At 33.1% G+C, this 15,747-nt stretch overlaps 1 protein-coding gene across 28 annotated transcripts in view; it reads left to right on the top strand.

Annotated features, from left to right (window-relative positions):
• Nucleotides 1-15,747, top strand: part of LOC18437191 (uncharacterized) — a 51,535-nt gene that overhangs the window by 18,947 nt on the left and 16,841 nt on the right. For 5 of the 28 annotated variants that reach the window (XR_002281476.2, XR_002281481.2, XR_016058438.1 and 2 more), the window contains one exon: nt 10,155-10,236. The exons of 17 other annotated variants lie outside the window; for them this stretch is intronic. The gene's annotated coding sequence lies outside the window, so the exon portion shown is untranslated. Of the gene's footprint in view, nt 1-10,154; nt 10,237-10,331; nt 10,464-10,558; nt 10,611-10,719; nt 10,799-15,747 lie in introns of those variants that run through there. 6 more of the 28 variants (XR_016058427.1, XR_016058435.1, XR_016058421.1 and 3 more) reach the window with 3 other exon arrangements.

Genomic DNA, 15,747 nt, shown 5'->3' with positions numbered 1-15,747 from the left:
AACTGCTTTGATTTTACCTCCTCCTTCCAAGGAGTTGCAGAAACAATTTATACAATACAATAATAGGGATACTTCAGTTGACACTCACCTCTACTTTATAGCATTGTACCAAATCCCTTGGATTATGAAATGGGATTATACTATATCACCCAATACCACAAATGATTATACCTACATCCCTCGTTTGGGAAAAACCATATCTGTTAAATGGTGGGATATCTTCCAAATGGATCTCACCAAAGCCACTCCAAAGAGAATACCTCCAAAAGCACCTAAATACCAGGAAAACCCAAATAGTGCAAACACCTCTTTTGACTTTCCAACTTATCTCCGAAATATGTTACAAACCAATCCCCATGCATCCAAAGAGGAACTGGAAAAACAAATGAAAGAAATTTTATCTGAAGCCGTAAGAAAGCCAACATCTTCCGAAGAAACCGTATAGTCCTCTCCACTTCATGCCAATAAGTATCTCCAATTAAGCTAAAATGATCCAGAAGAAACAGATCCAGAAGAAACAGATCCAGAAGAAGACGATCCAGAAGAATTCAGCCAAAGACCATGACGACATCCATGACGGCACAAAAAGACAAACAGCAATCAGCAATAAACGACGAAATACTAATCCAAGATTCCATCACCTACATATACGACAAATATGGTGATCATGTCACCGACAAAGAATACTGTGCTCCACTGAAGTAATAATGTAATATGGCCAAAAGTGCCACTGTACAAAGATGCTTTTCTTTTCTTTTCTTTCTTTTTATTTTTCTCTTCTTGCGTCAACTTTCTCTTGTCCTATTTGAGGCGAATCTCTTTATGCCTCCACTCTCTCACTCTCTCTTGTCGTCTTATACCGACGAATCTCTTTATGCCTCCACTCTCTCACTCTCTCTTGTCGTCTTGTACCGACAAAACTTTCCCAGTTTGTCGGTCTCTACTCTCCCCTTTATTCCTTTCTTCATGAGGAAGGAATTCCTCTCTATAAAAAGGGAGCAGACCCTCTTCATTCGGCAGGGTCTCACTTCTCCTCCTCCTCTCTTCTATTCCTTTGCTCAGAAACCCCAAGGGTCTCTCATTCCCTTCTGACTCTTCCTCTTGCCTAAACCTTGCAACCTGAAACCTACCTGTACCTACCTGCAACCTGAAACCTACCTGTACCTACCTGCAACCTGTACCTACCTGTACCTACCTGCAACCTGAAACCTACATGCAACCTGTACCTACCTGTACCTATCTGCAACCTGAAACCTACCTGGAACCTGTACCTACCTGCAACCTACCTACGTACTTAACTTGTAACCTTCTGCAACCTGCAACCTACTTGCAACCTGCAACCTCCTGCTACCTGTACCTTACCTGTAACCTCCGCAACCTACCTCTGCAACCTTTCAAATCTTTTCAGTTTTTGCAATAAGAATTTGGAGCTATCCTCGCCCTCATAGCTCGACATAATCAGGTTCTTTCTTACCTTACTTTGTTAATTATGTGTGATTGTAATATCAACGATTTACCCTCATACTGCCCACATCACTGGAAGTTATTTTCCAGTTACTGTCTGTGTACACAGTAAGTCTCCCTTTCTCTTCAGTCTGACCTCTCTCAGTTTGATCTCTCTCTGAAATATACTCTTTTCTCTCTTCTCTTCTTTATCTTTTTCTCTGTAATATATCTCTTTCTCTTTTTGTAATATAAAGTTCATGTACAAAGCACAGGTTTGTAATATAAGTATATGTTTGAGTATATATTTGAATCATGCAATTTAAGATTCTATTTAATATTAAGATCGAAAAAAATAATTATGCTCAGTGGATAGTAGTTGATATATCACTAATCCCTTTATTAGGAATAATCTTGTTTTGCCTTAACTATTATAGAATTTTACAAGCAATAATCACTTACAACGGTTTGTTGTTCACATACCTGTTATAAAACAAATAATTATATTCTGAAACTAAAATAAACACTAAAAATAAGCAACAAGTGACAGTACTGTAGATCCTGGCGAAAGTTGGTATCAGAGCCATAACAGTAAAACACTGTCAACAAATTACAACAGTAGAACTGTTCAACAGTGGAATTGTGTAAACAGTTACAACTGGAGAATTTGTACAAACTGTTCTTTTAATGCAATAAGTTAAAAGATAAAGTTACATTTTACCATAAGATACTAAGTGAGATTGACCACCAAGAAATTTGGTCCGAGAGTTAAGGCAAGAGACAAGTGAAAGCCGATAGCAAAAGTACCGCCAAGGCCAGGAAGAGCCGCTTAGGGAAAAAAGCTAAGGCCACTGAATGTCCAGATTGTCATTATCCGCAACCTACGGAAGGCTAATTTCATAAGGAATCTTACAGGAAAAACTGTAGCTTCATCTTCAAAACTTAGAGTAAAAAATAAAGAACAAATTATTATAAATGATATTGAGGAAAATATTCAAAACTAGAATATTCCTAAGGTACCAATTCATGATGTTTATAATAAAAGATCATTTAAACTCAAGATGGGTTATGCCATCAAGACTGTAGAAGAAAGTCTATCAGTAACTCAAAACCAAGAAGACTTTTACCTACTCTCAAAGAAAGTAATTGAAAAACATAAAGAAAATAATTACAAATATTTACACATTGGCCTTATTCAAATAGCCGTAAAACCTTTGACCCGCTTAGGGTTGAACACTTCTGTGCTTGTATGCCTAAGAGATACAAGACACAATATTTTCACAGACTCTCTACTTGGCATGGTTGAATCCAGCCTTTGTAGTGGTCCAATATATTTTAATTGTTTTCCTAATTTTTCTGTTTCTTTGACTGACCCAAATATTTTAGATATTTTAACAATAAATCTAAAAACACATGGATTCAACATGATCCATGGCTCACAAAATTTAGCCATAATATACCGAATATATATATAACAAGCATAGGAAGATGGCTAAACTCAGATGCCATAAAATATGAAACATGATTCCTGCAGGGAAGAGCTAGTCACTGGGGGAATCATCTTGATGATGCTACACAAGATGCCGTTGTTTTTTTATTTTTATTTATTTATTTTTATCTCATTTGTGTACTGAAAGTATCGGATGTGTACTGCAAGACGACAAAATGTCATTGTTGTAGCATGATTTATTGAATTGGGATCCAAAAATATTTGAAGAACTTGGGAAAGAAAGTAAAAACCGTTTTGTGGCTTCTCGGACAAATTAATTGAGTGAGAGAGATGAACTAATAAGATGGGGAAGAGAAACTCATCATGATTTTTATATATATATATATATATATAGAAATTGGGATATTCTTATATCCCAATTTCATGGTCTTTAGGCATGGCTATACATATGCTTTAAATTTAGTTACTGAGGGAGATGCAGTAAATACTTTAATCTATACCATGACACTTCACTTTGTGGGAAGTACAGCCCTCTTATCGGCTAGATCTGAGGATTTACTTGCAAATTTAAGATGTCCAACTCTTTTACATTTATATGGTATAAAGATGTGTTTTACTCCATATTACTTTCTAGGGAAGATAGTAAGTCTGACCATTGGAAAGAAAAATTTATTGTTGGACTTCCCCATCTGTTTGCTGAAAAGGTAAAAATACGGCTAAAAATAAACATGGGGGAATGATTCCTTACTCTCTTTATACTCTTGGAGAACTCTCAGCAGAAATCTGTGCTGAAGGTTTTGCATTATGCACAGACCTAAAACCTAGAAGACAATTAGAAAAGCAAAGAATGACTGGGAAAAAGGAATTAGGAGATTTTTGCGAACAATTCGGGTATAATACTTTGCCCACTTCCAATCCTACCCATAAACAAAAAAATAAAGACCCACGTAAAACAAAGTTAAAATATTCAAAAGGAAAGAAAAAGACGTTTCTTAAATTTTTTTTTACAATAGCACTCTTTCAAACAAAGGAGAAGAAAAATACCAATTTGCTATAACTGTGGGAAGGCAGGTCTTTGTAAACATAAATGCAGAATAAAAAAGAAAATTATTGCTCTTGAAGTTGACTTCAAAATTAAAAAACAATTAATTCTGTTAATAAAAGGAGATGACTCAGAAGAATCTTCTAACTCCGATAGTAAAATGCTCATTGGAGAAATAAATGATGAAGAAATAATTTTCACAAGTTCAGACTCTGATAATGTGCCTGATGACAACTGCCACTGTAATTTCTTAAAGGCCACTATGGATATGAATGGTTTAAACTTAAATACTTTAACAAAAGAAGAAAATTTAATCATAGAATTAATTGACAAGATAAGTGGCCCAGAGGCCAAAAAGGAAGCCTTAATACAACACATTAAAATTGGTATCCAAAGTCTGACCATATATATAGATATGGATATATATATATATCCAAATCTTGTTAAAATCTCTAAAGTCATTGTGATCTAAAGACCACCAAGGCAAAAGGGCAGTAAGGTTTAGGGACTGTTTCCAATTGACTCAGGGGTAAGACCAAGATTCAAATGGCAAACTTATTCAGAATATTATCAAATAGAGCTGCGTCTAGTTCTAGTAATACTCTACGTGTTAATAATAGAGAAGTTATTATAGATAACATAGAAAAGCAAATCCAAAACTGGAATACTCCCAAGGTTCCTATAACTGATGTTTATAAAAAAGGAACTTTCAAATTTAAGAGTAGTTTTTCAATTAAAACTATTGAAGAAACTATTTATGTAATGGAAAACCAAGATAGTTTCCAACTTCTTTCATCCATAATGATAAAAGAGCATAAAAAGAAATAATTTAACTATCTTCATATTGGTCTTGTTCAGATAGCTGTAAAACCTCTGACCAGAACTGGTTTAAATAATTCGGTTTTACTTTGCCTAAGAGATAGCAGACATCGGAGGTTTAACGTCTCTCTTTTAGGGATCGGTGAATCTACTATCCGCAACGGACCTATGAAATAAAGTTCCTAGGACATAATATTTTCCAAGGAAGAATTATCCCTATTGATAGAGCAATTGAGTTTGCATCAAAATTCCCAGATATCATCAAAGAGAAAATTGAACTACAAAGGTTTCTCGGTTGTCTAAATTATATTTCCAATTTTTATAATATCTGGCTTTGGATGGAAAACCTTTATTTCAGAGATTAAAAAGGAATCTTTCTAATTGGACTAATGAACATACAATCATTGTTGAAAAATTTAAATTGAAGGCTAAAGAATTACCTTGTTTAGCACTATATATATACTTAATAGTCGGTATAGACTATAAATGGTATATAAATACTTATATATTTACATAAGGTATATATTTCCTAGTTGATATAAAAAATTATAGTCTATACCCATAAGTATATATATATTTATAGTCTATACTGATTATAAGTTCTTTTTAGCTGAAACAATTAATCCAGCAGTTTTTACAGCTCTAGAGAAAATATTTAAATGTTTCCAATGTTGGTCGATAGTTTTAGAATAAACAAGAACATCATCAATGTACACAATGATAAATTTGGTGTAGGGATTGAAAATGTCGTTCATGATGTTTTGAAATTCAGAAGGGGCATTTTTTAAACCAAAAGGCATAACATTCCATTCATAATGCCCGAAAGGAATATTGAAAGCAGTTTTATACCTGTCTTTTTATGTTAGTTGAATTTGCCAATATCTTGATTTTAAATCAAAATTTGAGAATATACAAGCATTAACTAATCTATCTAGAAGATCCTTTTTGTTTGGGATAGTATATCGAATCTATCTCAAAGTTTTATATAAAGGTTTGTAATTTATAACCAGCCAAGGGGCTCCTCTTTCAAATCTCTGAAGCTTTTTCTATATAAAAGCTGCACAACTCCATTATGAGAAACTTTTTCTGTATAAAAGCTGAACAATTCCATTGTGAGAAACTTTTTCTAATAAGTTTTTTATCAAGTAATTCATGTATCTCAGTTTTGCAGATTTCTAGAAGTCTACTATTCATTTGTATTGGTCTTGCTTTTGTAGGAATTTTTTGTTCATTGAATCCTGGTTTATAAGGAAGTTCAACAATATGTTGCTTCCTACTCCAAAAAGCGTTGGAATATCATAATATATTTCTTTTTCAAGCATTATGTTAAAATTGCTGATTTTATTTTGTATTTGGAGTAATGTAAGCTTTTCAGCAATGAACTTATGTCTGACTTCTTCTTTTAAATGAAAGAGGACTTTTTCTTTTGTAGATATTTTATTTTTAATATTATTTATTTTATGGACTTGTGGTTTATCAATAAAGTCAAATTTTACTTCATGGCCTTCAATGTCTGCCTTTATTCCAGTGTTATCAAGCTTAATAGGATAAAGCATATTTAAGAAGGGAGTTCCAAGTATAACAGGTTGGCTTAATCCTTTAACCATTGTGAAGGGAAATTTAAAGCATGCACCATTGTCACAGACCGCTGCATCAGACAGTTTATAATTTATTAATGTCTTGCTACCGTCAGCAGTGTTTAAAACCCGTGTGGTTTTGCTAAAATATTTTGTTGGACTAGTCCTTCATTTATACAATTTAAATCTGCTCCTGAATTTATAAGAGCAGTAGTTTGAAAGGTGTATTCTTTTTGGACAACTCTTTTAACAATGGTAAACCATCTTTGAGTTATTACTTTGTTTAACATATTTACAGTCTAGTATTTTTTCTAACATGTTACATTTGGTCGAAGTTTCATGGTCATTTAGTATTTTTGGAAGAGTATCTTCAACCTCATGTGGTAGTAGATTATGATTATAATCATGCATTAAATTATTAAATCCTTCTTCAATATTTTCATTCCCATTTTCTCTAAAAGTTGGGTTAGCCATTTCTAAATTTTAAACTCTAGCTTTCAGAGTTACGAGTTCATTGCGAACTTCATTTATCTCATTGTTTAACTCAGGAATCGAAGGTTCCCTTTGAACATGTGTTTTATTTTGAACTCTTTTCAAAATATCAGTAAAACTATAATCTTACTTAGTCGGTATGAGGGAAGGTTTAGGGGTAGAAGAGCTAGAGGGTTCTTTGGCCATATTAATGTATTGTATTAAGGCTTCCTTTTTGGCCTTTGGGTCACTTATCTTGTCAATTAATTCTATAATTAAATTTTCTTCTTTTGTTAGAGTATTTAAGTTTAAACCATTCTTATCCATAGTGGCCTTAAAGAAATTACAGTGGTAGTTGTCATCAGGTACATTATCAGAGTTTGAATCAGAGTTTGAACTTGTGACAATTATTTCTTCTTCATTTATTTCTCTAATGAGCATTTTACTATCGGAGATGAAGATTCTTCTGAGTCATCTCCTTTTATTAACATAATATTAAATAATTGTTTTTTAATTTCAAGGTCAAGTTTAAGTGCATTAATTTTCTTTTTTATTCTGCACTTATTTTTATAATGACCTACCTTCCCACAGTTATAGCAAATTGGTATTTTTCTTTTTCCCCTTTGTTTGAAAGAGTGATTTTGTAAAATTTTTTTAGGAAAAGTATCTTTCTTGCTTTTTGAATATTTAGACTTCGTTTTATGTGGGTCTTTATATTTTTGTTTATGGGTAAGATTGGAAGTGGGCAAAGTATTATACTCGAATTGTTCGCAAAAATCTCCTAATTCCTTTTTCCCCGTCATTCTTTGCTTTTCTAATTGTCTTCTCAGTTTTAGGTCAGTGCATAACACAAGACCTTCAGCACAAATTTCTGCTGAGAGTTCTCCAAGGGTATAAAGAGAGTAAGGAATCATTCCCCCATTTTTATTTTTTAGCCGTGTTTTTACCTCTTCGGGGAACAGATGGAGAAGTCCAACTATAAATTTTTCTTTCAAATGGTCAGACTTACTATCCTCCTGAGAAAGTAATCTGGAGTAAAACACATCTTTATACCATTTAAAATGTGAAAGAGTTGGACATCTTAAATTTAAAAGTAAATCCTTAGATCTAACTGGTAAGAGGGCTGTACTTCCCATAAAGTGAAGTGTGATGGTATTGATTAAAGTATTTACTGCATCTCCCTCAGTAACTAAATTTTCCAGGACTTGTCCTTGTCCAATTTCAGTTTTGACTTCCCATTGTTTGGTGGCATTTAAAATTTGATATTTAGCTTCTTCTTCCATATGGAAATGCCACCAGCCTCTGAGCCACCTTGTGAAACCACATATAATGGCTTTGGCAAGTTCATGGTCTTTACTCCCACTTGCTTTACAAGCGGTGGCATACATGGTCATATGCTTCATGAGATCAAGGATTTGGTTTCGGAAATGCCATCTATATTCCAATTTATTATAAATCTTCCTGAATAGGATACCAAACTAGTAATCAGTTCTTCTTCAATCTGGAGATCTATACATCCTGGTAGGGGCTACAGGCTTAGTTTTTCTCTCGTAATCAATTCGATTAATATCTAAGCTCTTTGGTTTAAAAGCTTATTCTATTTTTTGCTGTTTCTTTATTTGTAATATTTTTGTTTTCTTGAAGAACTTGTACATTTCCACTTATTTCTCCTTTAGCATCTATGTTTAATTATTCGAGCTTTTTTACCAGTTCGTCCACCAATTTTTTGTTATCTTCTTTCTTCTTAATTCCTTGCAGGCTAAACTTTCCTGCCATAGTACTTGGTGGTGGTTTAAGTTTGACTGCTTCTTTATCCTGTTCCTCCTCTTTCTCTTGTTGAGGCTTTATTTTATTTAGAACATTTTCTATTCTATTAGTTTGCTTCCCTATGGTATGTAGGAAGAGATTTTTATAATTATTCTATTCTATTATATAAGGTATTGCCTCAAGTTTGGCCATATGATTATCGGATTCTTTAGGCCCAAGTTTATAAGGCGAAGCTTTCACTTCATGTCTTTCCCCTTTTAATTGTAAGCTTGATTCAAAAGGATGGATAGCTTCAATCGATTCGCCCTTGACTGTATGATAAATCTTTAAAGCGCTTTGAACTGTATTTATATTAACTTTTGGATATTTGATTCCTTCCTTTTTAAGAATATATTTAAGCCATTTAAAGAATTTTACATTTGTTTTATGTTGTATGGTGACTCCACTGGGGAACGAACTTAGAATGTCTGGTTACCATGTTATATATGTACTTATTATTTATACTGTCTATATAAAATATATATATATATACTTATATTCTATACTGGCTATAAGTTCTTTTTAGCTGACTATAGGTTCTTTTTAGCTGACTATAAGTTCTTTTTTGCTGATAACTAGTTTTAATCGAAAAACTAATCTTAAATTCGAAAGTTCCTTTTTTATAAACATTAGTTGTAGGAACCTTTGGAATATTCCAGTTTTGGATTTGCTTCCTATATTATCTATAATAACTTCTTATGTATTATTAATACGTAGGGTATTACTAGAACTAGAGGCAGCTCTATTTGATAATGTTATGATATAAGTTTGCCATTTTAATCTTGGTATTACGCCCGAGTCAATTGGAAACAGTCCCTACACCTTACTGCCCATCTGGCTTGGTGGTCTTTGAGTCACAATGACTTTAGAGATTTTGACAAGATTTTAATGGACAAAATTGTTCAGTTCACCGCTGAATACAATTGGCTCTAATACCAAAGTAGCGAAAGATTGCTTAAATATGTGGCTTCTATTTCAATAGGGTCTTTTTCCCCGTGATCATTTTCAATAATAATCAACGGTATATAAGCTGTCTCAAGAAACGAAGTTCTATTTGTATTTTGATTTTTTGTGCTCAAAGGGGATTGTTGGGGAGATATATCAATCTCCTGAGCCTTCTTTCTTTTTAAAGCTTTCAGAGTAGATGAAGTGCTAGGTTTTTTCTCGAGCTAGAATTATATGAGGCCAGGGTTTTTCTAGGGCTGTTATATTGGGCTTTACCTTGGCTAAGAACTATATCCATTGGTTAATGTTGACCTCTCCTTCCCTCCTTATAAAAATTCTCAAGTGAAAAAGTCAGGAAGATGGTTATGTTTGCCATTAATATGTTCAATATCAAAATCAAATGCGGAAAGAATGCCTTGTCAACGGGCAAATATTTGTTTTGCAATGGGATTTTTTATATCTTTTTCGAGAATATCTTTGGCTGATTTTCAATCAGTTCGAATAAGAAATTTTTTGTTGAGTAAATCAGATTGAAATTTTGTGACACAATGGATTATGGCTAATATTTATTTTTTAACAATAGAATATTTTTGTTGAGCAGGGTTCTAAGCTTTAGAAGTAAAACCTACCAATTATAGAGGAGGGGAGGTCGGACTTCAAAAGATTACAAATCCGCACCGAAGGTAAGATGACCATTCAATAAGCAAAAGTTAAAGTTCTGACAAAAGTAAGATTCTTCTACAGTAATTGGTGGCGATAATGCTCCTTTTTACTGTAGATAATTGACTGATCGGTGCCAATAATACTTCTTTTGTCGGTAGCTGTTTGACTCTTGGACACGTGTCCTGAGTGGGTGGTTTTTGGAGTCGTACCGTCCTTTTGCTTTTACCCTCAATTTAGTGGGGAGAAGGTAATCCCTGCACAGTCATCGCCGTTTAACAGATTATAATATTCTATTTATTAGTCTTTTGATGGAGTAGGCATTTTTACTTCATCTTCTTCTAGGGCCATCATAAGCTGCTTTCTTGCTAGACTTCCCCATCTGTTCGTCGAAAAGGTAAAAGCACGGCTAAAAAATAAACATGGGGGAATGATTCCTTACTCTCTTTATACTCTTGGAGAACTCTCAGCAAAAATTCTTGCTGAAAGTCTTGTGTTATGCACAGATCTAAAGCTGAGAAGACAATTAGAAAAGCAAAGAATGACTGGGAACAAGGAATTAGGAGATTTTTGCGAACAATTCGGGTATAATACTTTGCCCACTTCCAATCTCTCCAGTCTCTTCCGCTACTTTGGTATCAGAGCCAGTTGTATTTAGTGGTGAACTGAACAATTTTGTCCATTAAAATCTTGTCAAAAGTTCAAAAGTCATTGTGACCCAAAGTCCACCAAGCCAGAAGGACAGTAAGGTGTAGGGACTGTTTCCAATTGGCTCAGGTGTAATACCAAGATTAAAATGGCAAACTTATTCAGAACATTATCAAATAGAGCTGCTTCTAGTTCTAATAATACTCTACATGTTAATAATAAAGAAGAAGTTATTATAGATAATATAGAAAAGCAAATCCAAAACTTGAATATTTCAAAGGTTCCTACAATTGATGTTTGTAAAACATGAACTTTTGAATTTAAGAGTAGTTTTTCAATTAAAACTATTGAAGAAACTATTTATGTAATGGAAAACCAAGATAGTTTCCAACTTCTTTCATCCAGAATGATAAAAGAGCATAAACGAAATAATTTAACTATCTTCGTATTGGTCTTTTTCAGATAGCTGTAAAACCTTTAACCAGAACTGGGTTAAATAGTTCGGTTTTACTCTATCTAAGAGATAGCAGACACTGGAGGTTTAACGACTCTCTTTTAGGGATTGTTGAATCTACTCTCTGCAACGGACCGATATACTTTAATTGCTTTCCGAATTTTTCGGTAGAATTATCAGATCCAAATTTGTTAAAAGTTCTAACCCTAAACCTTAAAACCCAAGGTTTTGATATGGATCCTGGATCTCAAAATCTAGCATTCATTTATAGAATCTTCTATAAAGTCTTGAACACTCTGTGTCCAAATGCTAGGGAATAGATACTAAAGGACAAACTATCTTCTTTCAAACAAATATGGATAAACCTAATCTTGTTATACCTAAGGCCGTATCTTGGAAACAGGTAAAATTAGCTGAAAGATGGTCTCTCCAGTCTGAAACCCAGATAACAGTTCCTGAAAACAAGGAATCGGAACAAATTATCAAATATCCCAATGGAGAAATAGAAATACAGTTTCCATCTTCTAGGAGAACTAGGCTAAACATTTCAAATATCGTTTCTAGAATTCCGCCTAGAACTTCAACTTCTTTTATTACTCAAACTGATTATGAAAAAGCTCATAATGACAAGATTGTTCTTGAAGGACTTAGAAGAAATCCAAACCAAAGCCAACACCCATTCTACAAAGTTGATACTCCTAGTTCTTCAGAAACTGAAACCAAAGAACCAACCCTTTTTGAATTTGATTTCGAAATTCTTACACTTCAAAAACCAGATGAGTTTATTATTGATAAGGAAAGGATTAAAAAGGACTTCCTCTCTGATGAGAACAAACAAGTAAGAGATTGGTTTTTTCAAGAATTCAAAGAAGAATTGAGAAATATTTTTCATATAAAGAGTAATAAATTCATGATACAACATAGAACAAATGTAAAATTCTTTAAATGGCTTAAATATATTCTTAAGAAAGAAGGAATCAAACATTCAGAAGTTGATAAATACAGTTCGAAGCGCTTTTCAGACTTATCATACAGTCAAGGGCGAAACAATTGAAGCTATCCATCCTTTTGAATCAAGCTTACAATTAAAAGGGGAAAGACATGAAGTGAAAGCTTCGCCTTATAAACTTGGGCCTAAAGAATTTTATAATCATATGGCCAAACTTGAGGCAATACCTTGTATAGTAGAACAGAATAATTATACAAATCTTTTCTTACAGACCATAGGGAAGCAAACTAATAGAATAGAAAATGTTCTAAATAAAATAAAGCCTCAACAACAAGAGAAGAAGGAGGAAAAGGATAAAGAAGCAGTCTTATTTAAACCACCACCAAGTATAGCGGCATGAAAGTTTAGCCTGCAAAGAATCAAGAAGAAAGAAGATAACAAAGAATTGGTAAAAAGGCTCGACAAATTAAACATAGATGCTAAAGGAGAAACAAGTGGAAATGTACAAGTTCTTCAAGAAAAACAAAATATTACAAATAAAGAAATAGCAGAAATAGAAGAAACTTTTAAACCATGGAGCTTAGATATTAATCGAATTGATTACGGGAGAAAAACTAGGTCTGTAGCCCTTACCAGGATGTATTATCCTAGACAGACTCCTGTAGATCTCCAGATTGAAGAAGACTTGATTATTAGTTCGGTATCCTATTCAAGAAGATTTATAGTAAATTGGAATATAGATGGCATGTCCGAAAACCAAATCCTTGATCTCATGAAACATATGACTATGTATGCCTCTGCTGGTAAAGCAAGTTGGAATAAAAACCATGAGATTGCCAAAGCCATTATATGTGGTTTCACAAGGTGGCTCAGAGGCTGGTGGGATTCCATATGGAAGAAGAAGCTAAAGATCAAAGTTTAAGTGCCACCAAGCAATGAGAAGTCAAAACTGAAATTGGATCAGGACAAGTCCTAGAAAATTTAGTTACTGAGAGAGATGCAGTAAATACTTTAATCTATACCATCACACTTCATTTTGTGGGAAGTTCAACCCTCTTATCAGCTATATCTGAGGATTTACTTTCAAATTTAAGATGTCCAACACTTTCACATTTTAAATGGTATAAAGATGTGTTTTGCTCCAGATTACTTTCTAGGGAGGATAGCAAGTCTGCCTATTGGAAAGAAAATTTATTGCTGGACTTTCCCATCTGTTCTCCAAAAAGATAAAAACACGGCTAAAAAATAAACATGGGGGAATGATTCCTTACTCTCTTTATACTCTTGGAGAATTCTCAGCAGAAATCTTTGCTGAAGGCCTTGCGTTATGCACAGACCTAAAACTGAGAAGACAATTAGAAAAGCAAAGAATGACTGGGAAAAAGGAATTAGGAGATTTTTGCGAACAATTCGGGAATAATACTTTGCCCACTTCCAATCCTACCCATAAACAACAATATAAAGACCCACGTAAAACAAAGTCTAAATATTCCAAAGGAAAGAAAGATACTTTTCCTAAAATGTTTTTACAAGATCACTCTTTCAAACAAAGGTGAAAAAGAAAAATACCAGTTTGCTATAACTGTGGGAAGGTAGGTCATTATAAAAATAAATGCAGAATAAAAAAGAAAATTAATGCTCTTGAAGTTGACCTCGAAATTAAAAAACAATTATTTAAAATTCTGTTAATAAAAGGAGATGACTCAAAAGAATCTACTAACTTCGATAGTGAAATGCTCATTGGAGAAATAAGTGATGAAGAAATAATTTTCACAAGTTCAGACTCTGATTCAGACTCTGATAATGTGCCTGATGACAACTGCCACTGTAATTTCTTGAAGGCCACTATGGATTTGAATGCTTTAAACTTAAATACTCTAACAAAATAAGAAAATTTAATTATAGAATTAATTGACAAGATAAGTGACCCAGAGGAGGAAGCCTTAATACATATCTACAAAAGAAAAATTTCTCTTTCATTTAAAAGAAGAAGTCAGACATAAGGTCATTGATGAAAAGCTAACATTACCCCAAATACAAAATAAAATCAGCAATTTTAAAATAATGCTTGAAAAAGAAATATGTTTTGATATTCCTAAAGCTTTTTGGAGTAGGAAGCAACATATTGTTGAACTTCCTTTTGAACTAGGATTCAATGGATAAAAAATTCCTACAAAAGCAAGACCAATACAAATGAATAGTAGACTTCTAGAAATCTGCAAAATTGAGATACAAGAATTGCTTGATAAAAAACTTATTAGAAAAAGTTTCTCACCCTGGAGTTGTGCAACCTTTTATGTAGAAAAAGCTTTAGAGATTGAAAGAGGAGCCTCTTGGCTAGTTATAAATTACAAACCTTGAAATAAAACTCTGAGATGGATTCGATATCCTATCCCAAACAAAAAGGATCTTCTAGATAGCTTGGTTAATGCTTCTATATTCTCAAAATTTGATTTAAAATTAGGATATTGGCAAATTCAAATGACAGAAAAAGACTGGTATAAAACTGCTTTCAATGTTCCTTTTGGGCATTTTGAATGGAATGTTATGCCTTTTGCTTTAAAAAATGTCCCTTTGGAATTTCAAAACATCATGAGCGATATTTTGAATCCCTACACCAAATTTATCATTGTGTACATTGATGAATTTCTTGTTTATTCTGAAACTATCGACCAACGTTGGAAACATTTAAATATTTTTTTTAAAGCTATAAAAACTGCTAGATCAGTTGTTTCAACTAAAAAGATAAACCTTTTTAAAACCAAAATAAGGTTCCTAGTACATAATATTTTCCTAGGGAGAATTATCCCTATTGATAGGGCAATTCAGTTTGATATCATCAAAGATAAAATTGAACTACAAAGGTTTCTCGGTTGTCTAAATTATATTTCCAGTTTCTATAAATATCTGGCTTTAGATGGAAAACCTTTATTTCAAAGATTAAAAAAGAATCCTCCTAATTTGAGTAATTAACATACAATCGTTGTTAAAAAATTAAAATTGAAGGCTAAAGAATTTCCTTGTTTAGCACTATCTGACCCCACAGCTTTTAATATTGTTGAAACTGACGCCTCTGAGCTAGGGTTATGAAGAATACTTAAACAAAATTCCCAAAAGACGAGCAATTGGTATGTTTTACTTCTAAAGCTTGGAACCCTGCTCAACAAAAATATTCTATTGTTAAAAAAGAAATCTTAGCCATAATCCATTGTGTCACAAACTTTCAAAGTGATTTACTCAACAAAAATTTCTTATTTGAACTGATTGTAAATCAGCCAAAGATATTCTTGAAAAAGATATAAAAAGTCTTGTTGCAAAATAAATATTTGCCCGTTGGCAAGGCATTCTTTCCGCATTTGATTTTGATATTAAACATATTAATGGCCAACATAACCATCTTCTTGACTTTTTGACTCGAGAATTTTCACAGGGAGGGAAGGAGAAGTCAACATCAGCCAATGGATATAATTCTTAGCTAAGGCA

Source organism: Amborella trichopoda, chromosome 6 (genome assembly GCF_054954075.1).
Source record: "Amborella trichopoda isolate Santa Cruz 75 chromosome 6, AtrichopodaSantaCruz75HAP2 v2.0, whole genome shotgun sequence".
NCBI lineage: Eukaryota > Viridiplantae > Streptophyta > Magnoliopsida > Amborellales > Amborellaceae > Amborella > Amborella trichopoda.
The sequence above is the reverse complement of the archived record's forward strand: the minus strand, read 5'-3'. Positions and strand labels throughout refer to the sequence as shown.